General features: G+C 46.5%; 1 protein-coding gene across 1 annotated transcript in view; it reads right to left on the bottom strand.

Annotated features, from left to right (window-relative positions):
* The window catches only part of ATP2A3 (ATPase sarcoplasmic/endoplasmic reticulum Ca2+ transporting 3), a 1260930-nt gene that overhangs the window by 1086527 nt on the left and 158691 nt on the right, over positions 1–15712 (bottom strand). The gene's annotated exons all lie outside the window — the stretch shown is intronic.

Here is a 15712-nt window from a genome sequence, read left to right as displayed (position 1 = left end):
CTTATCTGAAAATAAAATCATGTCGGTATGGCAGCCCTCATTACACCATAACTATGCAGAATGTTGCAGAGGAAACAGCATCAGCCACTTAATTTCCTCCTCTTCCCGATGGGTCCCCTCAGTGGAACAATTATTTACGCCAAGTTTAAAACATGGTTAAAGCAAAGTATTTGGTATTTACTATGTTTTTTTTTGTTTTAAGTTTTAATGTGCTGAGAAACACATTCAATGTAGAATATTGAGTTTTGTGGTGCAAAATCTGCCTGAAACATATGCGCCTCAAGACAGCAGCAGTGCAAAAATCCAATTACAATTCACTGAAATGTGCATTCATTTCTCAAGGCTTCCTGTGACACAGACAACACTAGGCAGTACAACATACCTCCTGCCTTCTCGCATTCTACTGACTTGTTCTTCAGTCAAGTTCAGTTTCAAGATACTGCTTTCACTATTAATGCAATTCAAAACGCTAAGAGTAAATCTTAATAAACAAGCAAATGGGGGGGGGGGTGCGGGTCTGCTAGAATGGAAAGCTACTAGCCTACTTACTGAAAAGTTTAAACAGAAATGTATCAGAGTTCTGCTTTATCTTACCCCATCTCTCACTCACTTTACTTCAGAACATAAGCAGCTCTTGTTTCTAACTCTACAAAAAAAAAAGTCTTGAGAGGTTTCCCTTCTGGCAGAGCCAGGGAATCCCCCTACCCCCACCCCCCAGCAATCACATGGCCTAAATGCATTCCAGAAGTTTGACTATGTCAAGTCTAACGAGAAGGCATCACAGCCACTATTGCACACATCAAAACAGTCTTTAATCTATAAAGCTAGAGTCATACAGTTAAAAGTGTGTTGTGCTGCCCATTCCATTCTTTCAGTTCAAAGACAATTCCCATCATATTACAAACCACAGGCCAGCTATGCCCATTGTTCATTATAAAGGCAAAAAAAAGCTTATGGAAATTTGTTAACTGCAAAATTTGGTACACTCAGATAACGGACATCTGGGAGTTCCTTTCAGTTACAGCAAAGCTTGGAATCTAGCCAATGATGAAGCAACTCCTGCCAAGGCAAAGGGATTCCTTGCAACTAGAGGCCTTCTGAAGCACCTCAAGGCAATTCTATAACCATGTATTAACTGCACAACTCCACACACCCTTTCAATACTCAATTTTTTTTTTTTTTTTTTTTTTAAACTTGTACTCAAGTCTGTCTGGGAAAATAAACTACCACACCCTTAAATGTGGTGCGTTTTGAAAAGCAAACTTAAAAACATTCTGATTCACTTTTAAAGGAGTTAAGTACTCAGAAGCATTTGGGAGTTAGGGTAATATTAGCACATATGTAAGCGGAGAGTCTTTATGATCAAATTATTTCTCATCCAATACAAAAATATATCTTTAAACCACAGGTAGCATAATATAAAACCTTTATAGACACTTGACAAATTAAGCACACTGGATACAAATGTCTCTTCTTAAAGGACACCTGTGAGCACTATCTGATCACGTGACTTACTTGCATGCAACAGGTAAATTGGGGAATAGGATTTTTCCTTGACCTCCAACTACAGAAGCAGCTTCTCTTACTAAATTTCACAACTGGCCCATTAATGTTCTACATAGGCCTTTATGCACAGAAGTTTTATTCTGAAAAAGGGTCCTCCCCACCTACTGTGCTTACCTCAGCCCTTGGATGTTCCATTAAAGAGACAATGAAGGAAATACACTACTGAAGCAGTGACGCAACATTTACTATTGTGGAAAATTAACTCAAATGCAACATCCTATTCATCATATGGATCACTGCTACAGTCTTTCTTAAGATTCTCCAGAGCTTGACCTGCAGATGTGGTTGACTTCATTCCCCAAGGAAGAGCAAATGAGCTCCCACGGGACAGGAGAAGCAAATCCAGTTGTGGCCTAACCTTAAGCCTATGTTTAAGAAGGTGTATCTGGGTGGGGTAGGGGTGGGTGCAAGTTCCAAAAGTGCCCTATGTATACCCTCCTTAAGAAAGTAGCAGTTGTTGCTGTACCCACAGGGAGACTGTTGATAAATCTTTGCAGGGGCAAGATAGTCATTAACTGGGAAAATAACGGCAGTGAGCCAGCCTTTTAGATTACAGTCTGCATGGCAACTAGTTTCCCCATCCTTACTTGCAGCCACAGATGCAAATAATTTGTCTAAATATCTTGGTTTCATGCAAATCAACTATACAAACCATCCAGGAAATATAAAAGATACTTTCACCTTTACGCTGTGGGTTAGGAGAAAATAATGGTAACTGAAAAGGATGATTCAGCCATATTTCCATATTCTCTCTTCGTGGACTACAAACAGGTTCAGTAAAGCTTTGAATTTATAAACCATTCTGTCTGAAGTGGTAGTGATGAGCAGATCAGTTTTCAAAAGGGGGGCACCAGTAACCAGTTAAAGACAATGTGCAACGTTTTTTGTGTTTTCACCACTTTTTTGCTTTAGTTACTGCTCTGATTCTAAAACATACAGTTAGGTTTGCTTACAGTGGAGATATAGTAGAGTTAAAAAAAGAATAAAAAAAAAAAAAAAAGACAACTTGCGTTTGCATTTACTGTACAGTGAGCAGCTGTAGAATTACTTCGAATCTGTGTTATCTGGTGGCCCCGAAGTGTGTATTTCAACAATGTCCCACTATCTCAGGAACAGGCACTGAAATTCTATACCCACTGTGTGACTCAATCTCATTGCCTATTCTAAGCATAGCCCAAATTACACAAGGACTCAGAAGAGCAGCAAGTCCAGTCAAAAGTTCTCTGCCACAGCAGTTCAACCTGTATATCAGTCCTAGTATTGCTGGCAGAGAGCCAGGACGGACATACAGGTGGAGCTGAAAAGCTGTGAGGGCTGGCCAGCACAGGAATCATCATAACTGCATGTGCCCTGTCCAAGATTTTGGATTAGTCCACCAGAAAATTAAATCCACTTTTGAAAACAGAACATTGTGAGCTATTCCCACAACAGACACCTCACACTACACCAAACCATCCATGTGTGCAGTTCCCAGGCTCTCCACCACCCCACCACCTGCAGTACAGCTCTACCTGCATATAGAATTTGGCACTGCAGGCAGTCTAGCTTCCCATTGGGCACTGCCTGTAGTACCAGTACAACATGCTGTTAGTGCTTCCACCTGCTGAGAAGTCTGTTTAATTCAATGAACAATTTTCATTCCAGCACTAACTCATTTGAGAACACCATTATATCACTAAACTGATTAACATACCACTAGCCCTTTACCCCTCAAGATTGATCATTCCATGACTGAAAAACTATTGCAGTGCTATACCTGTATGATGGAGAGACATTTGAATGTTCTTTTGGAATCCCCAGCAGAACCCTCCTTAGGAAATGTTTTAAGACTCAGGTCAGTACTTTAACAAGACTCTTATCAGTCCTATAACAAACAAGATTTGCAAAATCAAAGACACTTCCACAGTCCCTGAGGTAGTCTCCTTTATCATCATAAGGGAAAAAAAAGTTTTCTATCGAATTCAACATGATTTCCCAGTACTTGTCCTTTTAGCTTCCCTCATGATCCTAAGCATGCCCTAAATCTCTGAATAATGGTGCCTAAAGGCCATCAAGGTCATACCTTCCAAGCAGTCAGTTAGAGTGAACAGGTTTGGATGCATCACCCTCAAGTCAGGAAGATCACACAAAGAAGCAATGAAATGATTCTTCCACTACCATTTCCAGGAGGGAGAGCCAGTCCTGCCTCAGCCAAACAGATGTTTTCAGGATCTGTTCTGGCTTCTTCTACCCCCTTTTTTAATACCATCCTGGGGAGAAAGACAGTGGGCAGAAATGCATACAGTAATAGACCTGCCCAGTTAAAGGTAAACTACCACAGCCTGCTTTTAAGACACATTGTCGTTAATTTATTCAGCTGTGTATGGTCCCAGGAAGGAGGAAAAAGGTTTACCTCTGGTACACCCCTCCCGGTGGGGATCCACAGATGTCCTGCTGAGCTAGTTATCTGCCAAGTAAACTCTCTTGTTAGAAAATAAGAAGCCCTTTAAGGCCATTTGTGATTCCAAATCCAATTTACAAGACTGCAGTACCAGCCTACACACTGAATTAAGAGCAAGTTCTCCAACCTTCATTTGTTTTCATGATGCATATTACCTATGGCTTCCAGACGGAGTTAAAAGCCATGAGAAAATAGATCACTACCATCACTTTTATGCAGATATGGAGCAGTAGTAAAACCAAAGAGCAAGTATTAAATCAGTAGTGGAGACCCCCTGCTTCAAATATGAGAGTGCACCTGTGATCTCTATGAAAGGAGATATAAATGCAAGTTCAGGTTTCTTGACTGCAAGACATGCTAATAGGATATTTAAAACTTTGTAGTTTTGTGCCCTAGATCCAACCAAATTCCCTTGTGGTATACTACAGCTGCATCTGCCACTGGGTCAGTGTAGAAATGTGCGCAAGGATCACATACCCTATGAAGCGGATGGTGTTGCCTGCAAGCATTAGGGTGCAAATCAAGTTCCACTGATGCTGCTCTGAAAGAATCCCATACTGCATCTACTACTAGAATATCCACTGCTTTAAAGGAAGGGTACAAATCTCTCTCCTGCAATAGAGACTTCCTTGGCGTCTTCATTTGAAATTTTTTTCCCTGTTCATGAAACTGTCTCCCCAAAAATAAAATGTTTCTAAGGTAGACCGAAAGGATTGATTTTCGGTTTAATAACTGGGTAAATAGGCTGTCCAACCGTTCCTTTTCAGCTATAACCCCAGGCCAAAAAGTCAGAAAAACAAACATTAAAATGCTGAGATAAGAATGCCAGCTAAGTACCATAAAATAAATGTAATAAGAGACAAACAAAACAGCAACTGTAGAGACAGAATGTAGTGCAGTAATGGGGGTAATCAGGAGTCATGTATACAACACAGGGGGTATGAGTTTGAACTTCAGATGCACAGTATATGAAATCGGATATTTACACTCATGACAGACATCTGTGGAAGTTTTACAAAAAAAACCACTGCTGTTACAAAATATCTCTATACAATTCATTTCTGGTACAGAAAACAAGCAATTGTTTTAACCACCCTCGCTGAACCAAATGCAAGGTGCTTTCTTTAGGAAATGTTCTTTTAATGTTGGCTTTAAATACAGCAATAGTATTGTCTTGATTCCAGCAGGAAGAATGTTCCAGGATAACATGCCCTCCTGTGTGCCATAACCTATAAAAGATAATTGTGGCCCCCACTCCATTTTTTCCTCACCTTCAGTATCGGGCAGCCAGGTTCCTTCGGGGGGGGGGGGGTCCTTTTTTGTTTTCTGTGAATAGACTCCTGACAGACAGCTGGGTCTGGTCCTGAATAAGAAGTCATGTACTCACCATAACGTTCCATCAGAGTAGGTAAACTTCATTTGTTAGCAACCTTTGGGAATCGGATCAGACCTTGGATCCGAGCCGGCAGTTTTCAACAGCTTTAGATCCAAGCTCCTCCCCCTACCCATAATCCCCTGCCAACCCTGACTGACCTCAGATCAAGTTTGCCCAACAGCAGAAACTGCTAGCAATGATTAATCACAAGATAAGTGGGTAAAACCCATGGACCCGAGTATGGGAACATTCGCAAGTTAGGGGACAGGAGGGAGGGACGGTTGCTAACAAATGAAGTTTACCTACTCAGATGGAACGTTATGGTGAGTACATAACTTCTTAATCTGAAGTAGTTAACTTCATTTGTGTAGCAACCTTTGGGACAGAGTCCCCAGCTACCTGAAACTTGGGTGGCCTTCATGGAAGGATGTTCCGGAACACTGCAGAGCCAAAGGATGCTCTCCCCCTCTGGAGATAATGTCCAATTTGCAGTGATTGGATAAAAGTATGAGATGAAGCCCAAGTGGCTGCCGAGCAAATTTCATCCAAAGAAACTCTAGCTCTAAAAGCCACAGAGGTAGACATAGATAGAGTAGCTTGGGCATGGACTCCCTGAGGTGCGGGCTTGCCCGAACTTTTGTATGCTGAAAGGATACACTGTGAAATCCATCTAGAGAATGTGACTTTAGACACAGATTTACCCAAGTTAAATTTGGCAAAGGAGACTAACAACTGGTCGGATTTCCTATGACCAGATGTACTGTGGATGTAGAAGCGAAGTTGTCTATGCACATCCAATGAGTCTAATTTGTATTCCCCTTTGTTATGGTAGTTAGGAATAAAGACCGGCAACTTGATGGACTGGTTAATATTTGACTCAGAGGCAACCTTGGGAAAAAAGGAGGGATTGGTCCTAAGGTAATCTCTATCCTTGTGAAAGAGGAAGTATGGGGGTTTTACACAGACGGCCTGTAGTTCAGAGACCCTTCGAGCCGAGGTGATAGCGACAAGAAAGGCCGTTTTCCATGATAAGAATTTAAGATCTATGGAAGCTGCAGGCTCAAATGGGGGAGCTGTCAAGGCCTGAAGCACCAGCGTTAAATCCCAAGGAGGGACTACATCCTTCACTGGGGGGTCTGAGCAGAAAGGTGCCCTTCAAAAAGGTCTTACACAATTTCATGGTGATCAAAGGGCCCAATTCATTTCCAACGTGATAATGAGAGATAGCTGCTAGTTGGACCTTGACTGTGGAGGAACTAGCTCCCTGATGAAACAGTCCTGACAGAAAGTCTAATACAGTGGGCAGAGGAGCTGTACAATGATCCAAATGTTTGCGTTCAGCCCAAATGGAGAAACATTTCCATTTGCTGCTATAGATCTTTCTAGTAGAAGGCTTGTGCGCAGCTACTAGAATGGTTTTCACTGGGGAAGAGATACCGGGAGTCCTAGCTATGAATGGAACTGGAGCAGCCAAGCTGTGAGCTTGAGGTTGTCCAGGTTTGGGGGTGGGATATTAGATCCAGATGGGGATCCAGAATCCAAGGAGGATTCACCAGATGAGACCAAAGGTAATGGAACCAGGTTTGACAAGGCCAAAACGGGGCAATGAGGATTAGCCTGCTCCCCAACTGACTGGCTTTCTGAAGAAACTTCAGCATTAGAGGAAGAGGAGGGTAAGCATAAAGAAGACCGGAAGGCCAAGCATGCGCCAGAGCGTCTCTCGGGGGTTCCCCGGAAGGGGAAATGAGAGCGAAGTAGTCGTAACATTTTGTGTTCGAGGGAGAGGCAAAGAGATCGCAACAGGGTTGCCCCCATTTGGCGAAGATCCAATTCGCTATCTCAGGATTCAGAGACCACTCGTATGGTAACAGGATGGTGCGACTTAGTTTGTCCGCTAGAATGTTGGACCATCCCGGAATGTGCGTTATAAGAAAGCGGTTGGTGGAGATCGCCCATTCCCACACCCTCATGGCCTCTCGACAGAGTGGGCAAGACCTGGTTCCCCCCTGTTTGTTGATGTACCAGACAACAGACATGCTGTCCGTCTGAATCGCAATCGTTCCTACAGGAAGAAGGTCCTGAAGTGCTTGCAACGCTAACAGCACTGCCCTCATCTCTAGGACTTTGATATGCAGTGAGGTCTTCGTGAGGTCCCACGTGCCTTGGACTGTCCTGCCCGAACAATGCCCCCCCACCAGAGGCGGGAGGCATCCGTGGTCACAGTGGGTAGTGGAGGGATCACAGAAAAAGGGGCATCCTTGCTGAAGGTCCAGAGATTGGAGCCACCATAGGAGGGCCATCTTGCAGGCCCTGCTGAGGGGAACGGGTGGCTCACATGGTAGTGAAGAAAGAACCACTGGACCTGGAGGGTCCATTGTAAGACCCTCATGTTCAAACGTGCCATTGGCAATGGGTTGATCACTGCTGCCATCGAGCCAAGAGCCCTCAGGACCAATCCCGCCGGGGGAGCTGGAGATTGCAGAATGGCCTGCACATGTAGCCTCAGGGATAGTAGCTGGTCTGTGGTCAAGAAAGCTAGGAACTTCTTTGTGACCAATCTGGCCCCTATTAAGTCTATAGTCTGAGTAAGAGACGACTTCTCTATGTTGATAGTGATCCCCAGCCGGGGAGCTAGACGAAGAAAGTTTCTGGCTGCACAGAGTAGATGCCTTGTCGGGGCGGTCAGGAGCCAGTTGTCCAGGTACGGGAAGACCTGAATTCCCTGGAGCCTCAGGTGGGCCGCTATCATTGCTAACACTTTGGTGAACACCATGGGGGCTGCGGTGAGATCAAAGGGGCGGACCCTGAATTGGAAATGAATGGCTCCCAGCCGGAAGCAGAGGAACCTCCTGGATTGCCTGTCCATCAGAATGTGGTAGTACGCATCCTTGACGTCTATAGAGCACATCCAATCGTTCTCCCACAAAAGGGGGAGAATGGATTGAAGAGTGACCATGCGGAACTTCTCTTTGGTTACTGACAGGTTCAGGGAAGAGAGGTCGAGGATTGTCTCAAGTCCCCTGTCTTTTTTGGCACCAAGAAGAACCTGGAGTAAAACCCGGACCCGCATTGGTCTGGGGGGAACGTGTTGGAGGGCTCTTTTTTTCAGCAAATGTTAGATTTCCATTGCTGCGGCCTCCCTCTGCTCGGGTGGGACATCGGGGAGGTATCTGGGGCTGCGTGGGTAATGAGAAAAGGGAATTTGGTATCCTCTGGATATGATGTGAAGCAACCAGCGGTCTGTCGTGATGGACTTCCAAGCTGCTGGGTGCTTCGAGAAATGCCCCTGACTGCCTCCAGAGTGGAGCAGTCAGGCAACCCCTCAGGGGTGTTGCGTGGGTTGGTCCTAGAAGGGATCTCTGGATCCAAAGTTCCGTGGGCCCCCTCTGCCTCTAGGGTGGCGTCCACCCTGCCCTGCTCTGCCGCGGAAGAGCTGGGAGTCCGGTGCGGGACAGGACTGTTGCGACTTCCGGAACCACATCTTCTTCTGTCCCTTTTGGTTCTTAGAAAAGGACCTCTGGGGAGCAGAGAAGCGGACTCCAACGGCAGACAACGTCTTCCCGTCCTTTTTGCTCTGGACCAAGGTATCTCGCACAGTTTTGCCGAAGAGGGCAGAACCATCAAAAGGGGCATTAGCGAACGACGCCTTAAAGGGTTCTGCGAAATCACAGTGCTGGAGCCAGGCCTGATGTCTCATAATGAGGCCCGCTTAGCCGGCTCTAGCGGCTCCTTCCGTGGCATGAGACAGAAGCCGCATAGCGGTGTTAGATATAGGTTCATAGGTTTATACTAGGCTATCTGCCCTAAGGCTTTATAAGCCTAGCCCAAATTTTTGTGGCTTACGCCACCCCTTATATGAAAAAATACTGTGCCCATTAGTTTGTTGTGCCTCTGCCAGCAGTGACACAGAGATGATTCCCGGGATAAACCTACGATCTCCCATCCACAGGTCAAGATTTCTCTTGAACAGAGCCAGCGAGGTGCTCTGCCTCACATGGACCGGGATTTTATTCCACAGCATAGGGAGTCTCTGAGTGATGAATCTATCCCTCCAGCACGTCCTATTTATATCCGTGCTAAGGTTTAAGTTGCTTGCTCTAGTGGTTTTGGTGGATTTGGATTTTTTTGAGGTGGAGCATGTCCATTAATTCCGGGTTGGACATGGCCTTGTATGTCAGGCACATGTCACCTCTGAGCAGATGGTATGCAACTGAATAGAGCTGGAGTTTCTTCAATCTGGCAGCATATGACAGATTTTGGAGTCCCTTTATCCTTTTGGTGAGGAACTTTTGGGGTCTCTCCAATTGCTGCAGATGTCGGGTGAGATCCATCCCGAATGGGGCATTGTACTCTATCATTGGTCTGATAAGTGAAGAATACAGGGGAACAATGACCTCACTAGATCTTGATGTGAATCCCTTCATGATCAGGTGGGCAATGTAGAAGGTCTTTCTAACCACTTTAGCAATGTGAGTGTCAAAAGAAAGGCCACTGTCAACCTGGGTCCCCAGGTCCCCGATAACCTCTTCTGTGCTTAGTGGATTGCCACCTATATGGTAGCTTGGGGTTACCTTGTTTTTCCCGAAGGGTATGACTATACATTTTTTGGCGTTTAACTTCAGGCCATGGCTCTGGCACTAGCTGTCTGTTTCCGTGAGTCCCTTCTGAAGGATATCCGTGTCCGATGCACTTTCCACTATGGCGCCCAGTTTGCAGTCGTCTGCAAACTTTGTCAATAAAGTCCTCCCATGTTGGCCTGTACTTCTGAGAAGTAGATGCCGAACAATAGGGGGCCAAGGACCGAGCCCTGTGGGACACCACTTGTGACCGGCTTGGAGTCTGACATAGCGCCAGCAACTCTAAACCTGTGGGTTCTGTCCTTAAGCCAGTTTGCAACCCATCTTGTGACATATGGGTTTACATTTAAGCTGGTAAGTTTTCTACAATACCCGAGTGGGGTATTGTGTCAAAACCTTTGCAAGGTCAAGGAAGGCTGTATGGACTGCCTTTCCTCATCAATGGCCTTGGTGACTGTTTCAAAGAAGTCGACCAAGTTCAAAAGGCATGATCTGCCCTTGACGAAGCCAAACTGGGTCGGGTCCATTGTCTGCAAGTCCCCTATAGCTTTGTTTATGAGCTCCATTATGATCCTCTCCATAGCTTTGCAGACTAGACTTGTTAAGCTTATGGGGCGGTAATTACCAGGGTCCGTAGAGGCACCGCCTTTGTGGAGTGGACCACAGTTGCCGTACGCCACTCCTTGGGCACGTATCCTGTGGTAAGGCTGAGATTAAACAGCTGCCTTATGTGCGGGTTTAATTCCTCATTTAGCTCGTGTAGCACACAGCGGGACACCATCCGGTCCCATTGATGCTGTGTTTTAGCTTTAGAGAGAGCAACTTTCACCTGCATTTGAGATGTCTGGGAGGCTACACTCTGCTGGGATAGTTCTCTCTCCTTTAGGGGGAGGGGGGTGAAGTTTGCACTGAACCTGTCTACCAGTATGTTGGCAATGTCTGTGGGTTCAGTGATTTTGTATCATTTTGGACTAATTCTGAGCATATCTGGGAGTTCCACCCAGGTTCCTAACATAGCTGAAAAAGGCCTTATGATTGTCCTTTGAATCCATGGCAATTTTTCTCTCAAAATTGGCCTTAGTTGATTTTATGAGTGCTCGTATTTTTTACTAATAATGATCAGGGTGACTTCCCTTTTATGGATTTTGTTCTATCATGTAATAGCTTTCTCCTCTTATTGTAAAGTTTGTTAATGGCTGGGGTCCACCAGACTGGACGTTTGCCCTTTGTGGAAAGAGTCTTGGTTTTATTTGGGATTGCCTGATCCATGCAGTCCTGGAGGTGTTCATAGAAGGCATTTCTAAGGGCTTCCAGCTTGGGTTGTGGTTTCCACTGGCTCAGGGGCCTTGAAGGATACCACACCAGTCTTGAGTAGTGTGAAGTTTGCTTTAGAAGTTCTTCACTGTGGTCTTTTGTTTGGGGTGGGGCGGGATGTGGATTTCCAGTGAGATTAGTTTATGATCAGATCTCACCAATGAGGGATATACTTCGGTGTGGAGCATTTTGTCCCCATGTTTGTGATAATGAGATCTAGTATATTTTCTCCTCTCGTGGGAACAGTGACTAGCTGTTCCATGGCATTTGAATTTATGAACTCCAGGAACCGTTGGGCTAGAAAGATAGGACTTGAGTAATGTTCCCAGTCTATATTCGGGTAGTTGAAGTCACCCAATATGATGGTGTTTGGAGATACATTTATACCCTCCAGTGTCTTCAGGAAGGCTGTGTGGGGTTCCTGAGTTTGAGAGGGTGGCCTGTAGCATGCTACAATTGGATCGTAGAGTGGCCATCCGGGTGGAGTGCAATTGTTTGTCCTCCGCCGACATGAATTCGGGGGGCAACGCAGCGTACTCTTTGATAAGGTCCCGCTACAGTCGGAGCACGTGTGCCATGTAGTTCAGCGACCTCACAGAGAAGGTAGCTGAATTAAACACCTGCTTCCCTAGGCGGTCCATCGACTGAGACTCCTTGCTCGGGGGATGAACAGAGGGACTCGCCTGAGCAAGTTCCCTCTTGGTGGCCGCCGCCACCAACATGGCATCTACAAGGGGACCCTTACTCCAGTGGGACTTGTCAGAGGGTGGGCTAAGGATCTTGTCCGGGAGCTTGGGGACTGGCTCCACAGTGTCCGGCTCCTTCCACGACCTGGTAGTGATCAAGTCTACCAGGGGGTCGGCCAGAGGGGACTCCCAAGAAGTAGACGGGCCTGCTTCAAATGCCTCCAGAACACTGATTCGTCCGAGGTAGGCTTTGGGGCAGACCACCCCCCCTTTATTCTGAGCATCTCCATGATGTCACCAAATGAGACATCTTTGGGGGGTGATCTTGGGGAGCCTTCCCCTTCCTTCAAATAAGTGTCCTCAGTCAAGGACTCTGGGAAGTCCAAGGGCCTCCTCTTGCACCTTCGCTTGTGAGGGACCTCCTCGGGTGGGGGGGGGGGGGCTGTCCGAGGAGGTCTCACCAGCAACATCTTGTTCCACTGGAACTACCTGGGATGTCAAAGCAGGCTGTCCCTGGGGCCGGGTGATGGAAGCTGGGCCCAACTGAGAAGGAGTGCAGGGTGGAGCTGTGGCAAGGGTCGGGGGCCTGGAATCCCTAGACAGAACCCTCTCCACCATATCAAATGCCGAGGGAGAGCTGCTCTCTCTGGGATCCGAATGCAGACTCTCCCTCGGATCCGATGGACGGATCGGGCTGAAGCGATCGGATCTGACAGACCAGCATGCTCCGACCCGGACGGAGCTGAAGGCATACTGATACCGCCGGATCCGAAGCACAGCCCTCGGCACAGAGAGCTCAGATCCAAAGAAAATGGACCTGACAGACTTGAGGGAAGTGTCTGCGCCGAAGTACCACAGACTATCGGCACAGACACCCCCCCGGCTCCAAGGCTGCCCGGCTCCGAAGACTCCGAACCCGGGAAACGGGACAGAAGGAGCTATCGGGGCAAAGAAGGGGGTCAACCTCCCCCCCCACCGGAGAGGGGGGGGCAGGAGCACTCCCATCTGCAGTTGGGCCTGGAGGAATCTTCTCATCATCCGGTCCAAATCTGCATCTGTGAGACTTCTCGTAGATCTCGACGAGGCCACCGGGGCGGGAGTGTCGCCTCAATGACCTCGAAGGAGACCGGGTCTCCTCCTCCTCAGGACCTGGTGAAAAGCACGGGGACCAGATCAGAGAAGTAGGAGAACCAGAAGACCTGGAGGGAGAAGACTGCTTAGCCGGGGGGGGGGGCCGAAGCGGAGGCCTTGGCCCACCGTTTGTGGTGCTTCTCCCTCCTCCTTTCTTTCCTGGCCTCACTCTCCTCCGAGCCTAAGGCGGGAGGTTGAGTCCCGGCCGGGGGGGAGGGAAGCAGGAGTGGCAGCCGCCGCAGCGGGAGTCACGGGAGGACCGGAGGTAGAAGCAGAGTCCGGGGGTAAAAGACCCACCAGAATCAGCTTAGACCTCCGGTCCTTGAGTGCCCTGGGGTTGAACGCTGCACGAATGGTACAACCAGAGGACAGGTGTTCAACCCCAAGGCACAATACACACCGAGTGTGGCCATCCGCTGGGGACAGCTTATGGCCACACTCGATGCACTTAAAAAACATTATCTTTGGGGCCTCAGACATACTCAACTCACACACACTAGGCCCCAAACACACACACACAACCCTGATGGAACCACGAAAGAAGGGGGAGGATAACTAGAAAAAAATAAACTAAGAGTTTAGACTAAAAAGGGAGCTATACACACACACACACACACACACCAAAAATTAAAGAAAAGTTGTATAAAAGTTACATTTTTTCTCACAAAGAGAAAGAGAACACCTGGAAACCCTGGATCACGCTGCTGAATGAAACCGCGGCAAACTAGATCTGAGGTCAGTCAGGGTTGGCAGGGGATTATGGGTAGGGGGAGGAGCTTGGAGCTCAGATCTAAAGCTGTTGAAAACTGCCGGCTCGGATCAGAGGTCGGATCCGATTCCCAAAGGTTGTTACACAAATGTAGTTAACTACTTCAGATTACAAGTTTTGAATGAACTATAGAAAATCGTAAGCTAACCTGGAACAGTCCTGGGAAACAGACTGGAAAGAAAAAAAAAAAAATGAAAGAATGATAAACTTCCAAGTGGCAGTGGATGAGAAAGGGCAGACACTAGTTTTTCAGGTATCACCCTACAGCACGGTCTGACAAGAATTATGGAAGCTGACAAGCAAATGTCCCTGAATTCACCTTCCAAATGTAGGCTTCCTTGCTAATAATCGTGTAAGGATCACCTTCAACTTGTGTAATGACAAAGTACAGTTTTGTACCTACCATAAATGTAGATGTCCGATAGGTATGCATCTGCAGTCATAACATATGGGTTGTCCTGCCTCAGGCAGCCCTTCGGTCGGCCGGATTCCAAAGTCTGGGTCTGGCTTCGGCTGATGTCGCACTTTCCCCGACGTCAGAGCTTCTGGGGTATAAAGGCATCAGCCGACGCCATTTTCCTCAGTGTTTCTTGCCCCAGATGCCAGGTGCCCTCTAGGAAGGCTAAATTTGGATAAATGTTGAAAGTTCCAAACAGTAGCAAAATATAGATATATATATATATATATATATATATATACATATACATACACATACAAACAAACAAATACACCATAATAGATTCCCCCAGCTAGCTGAAAGAGGGGTAAGCACCCTAGGAATACCACAGAGGGGAAGGAGGGTGGGTAATCCTGACTGCAGATGCATACCTATCGGACATCTACATTTATGGTAGGTACAAAACTGTACTATGTCCTTCAAGGATGCATCTGCAGTCATAACATATGGGTAGAATACCATAGCCAAACTGGGGGAGGAGGTACTAAGATAAGGATGGTGTAGTTAAGATCCCCTGTAAAACTGCAGTTGCAAAGCCTGCTCGGGATCTGGAGTATAAAGGTAGATTATAATGCTTGGCAAATGTATGCACGGAGCTCCAAGTAGCAGCTTCTAAAATGTCCTTGGTAGCCACCCCTCGTAGGAAAGCTGTAGTGGTGGCTGTGGCCCTTGTGGAATGAGGCCTGATATTTTCAGGAGCTGTCTTTCCATGAAAAGAGTAGCAAAAGCAAATGCAATTTCCTATCCATTTTGAAATTGTCTGCTTGGAAATTGCTTTTCCTTGCACCCCAGTTGCATAAGCTACAAAGTGTTTGTCAGTTTTTCTGCTGGTTTTAGTTCTGTCCAGATAGTAGCGTAGTTGTCTGTGTATATCCAAGGTGTGCAAGAGTTTTTCTCCTTTGTTCTGTGGGTTAGGGAAGAACGTAGGCAAATGAATAGCTTGGTTCAAGGATACCCTGGATACCACCTTTGGCATGAAAGTAGGATTGGTTCTCAGAGACACTCTATCCTGGTGAAAAATAAGGAAAGGCTGCACTGCCATTAATGCCTGTAACTCGGATACTCTTCTTGCTGAAGTGATTGCCAGAAGGAAAGCAGTTTTCCAAGATAAAAACTGTAAGTCTGCTGATGCTGCTGGTTCAAAAGGAGGTAGTGTCAATTTTTCCAGCACAAAATTGAGATCCCATGCAGGCAGAGGGGGTCTCCTTGGAGGTTTAACATTTTTGATCCCTCTCAAAAATTGTCTGAGTAGAGGGTGAGAAGATAGGAGGATCCATATTGTATTCTGCTGAAATTGCTGAAGCATGAATCTTAATGGAAGAGTAAGACAGGCCATTGTGGAACAATTCTGCCAAGTATTCTAGGATGTGTGCTAGGTTTGCCACTGTGACATCTGT

Source organism: Protopterus annectens, chromosome 9.part0 (assembly GCF_019279795.1).
Source record: "Protopterus annectens isolate FY-2018-M chromosome 9.part0, PAN1.0, whole genome shotgun sequence".
In the NCBI taxonomy this organism is placed as follows: domain Eukaryota; kingdom Metazoa; phylum Chordata; order Ceratodontiformes; family Protopteridae; genus Protopterus; species Protopterus annectens.
This window is presented reverse-complemented; position numbering and strand designations above follow the sequence as displayed.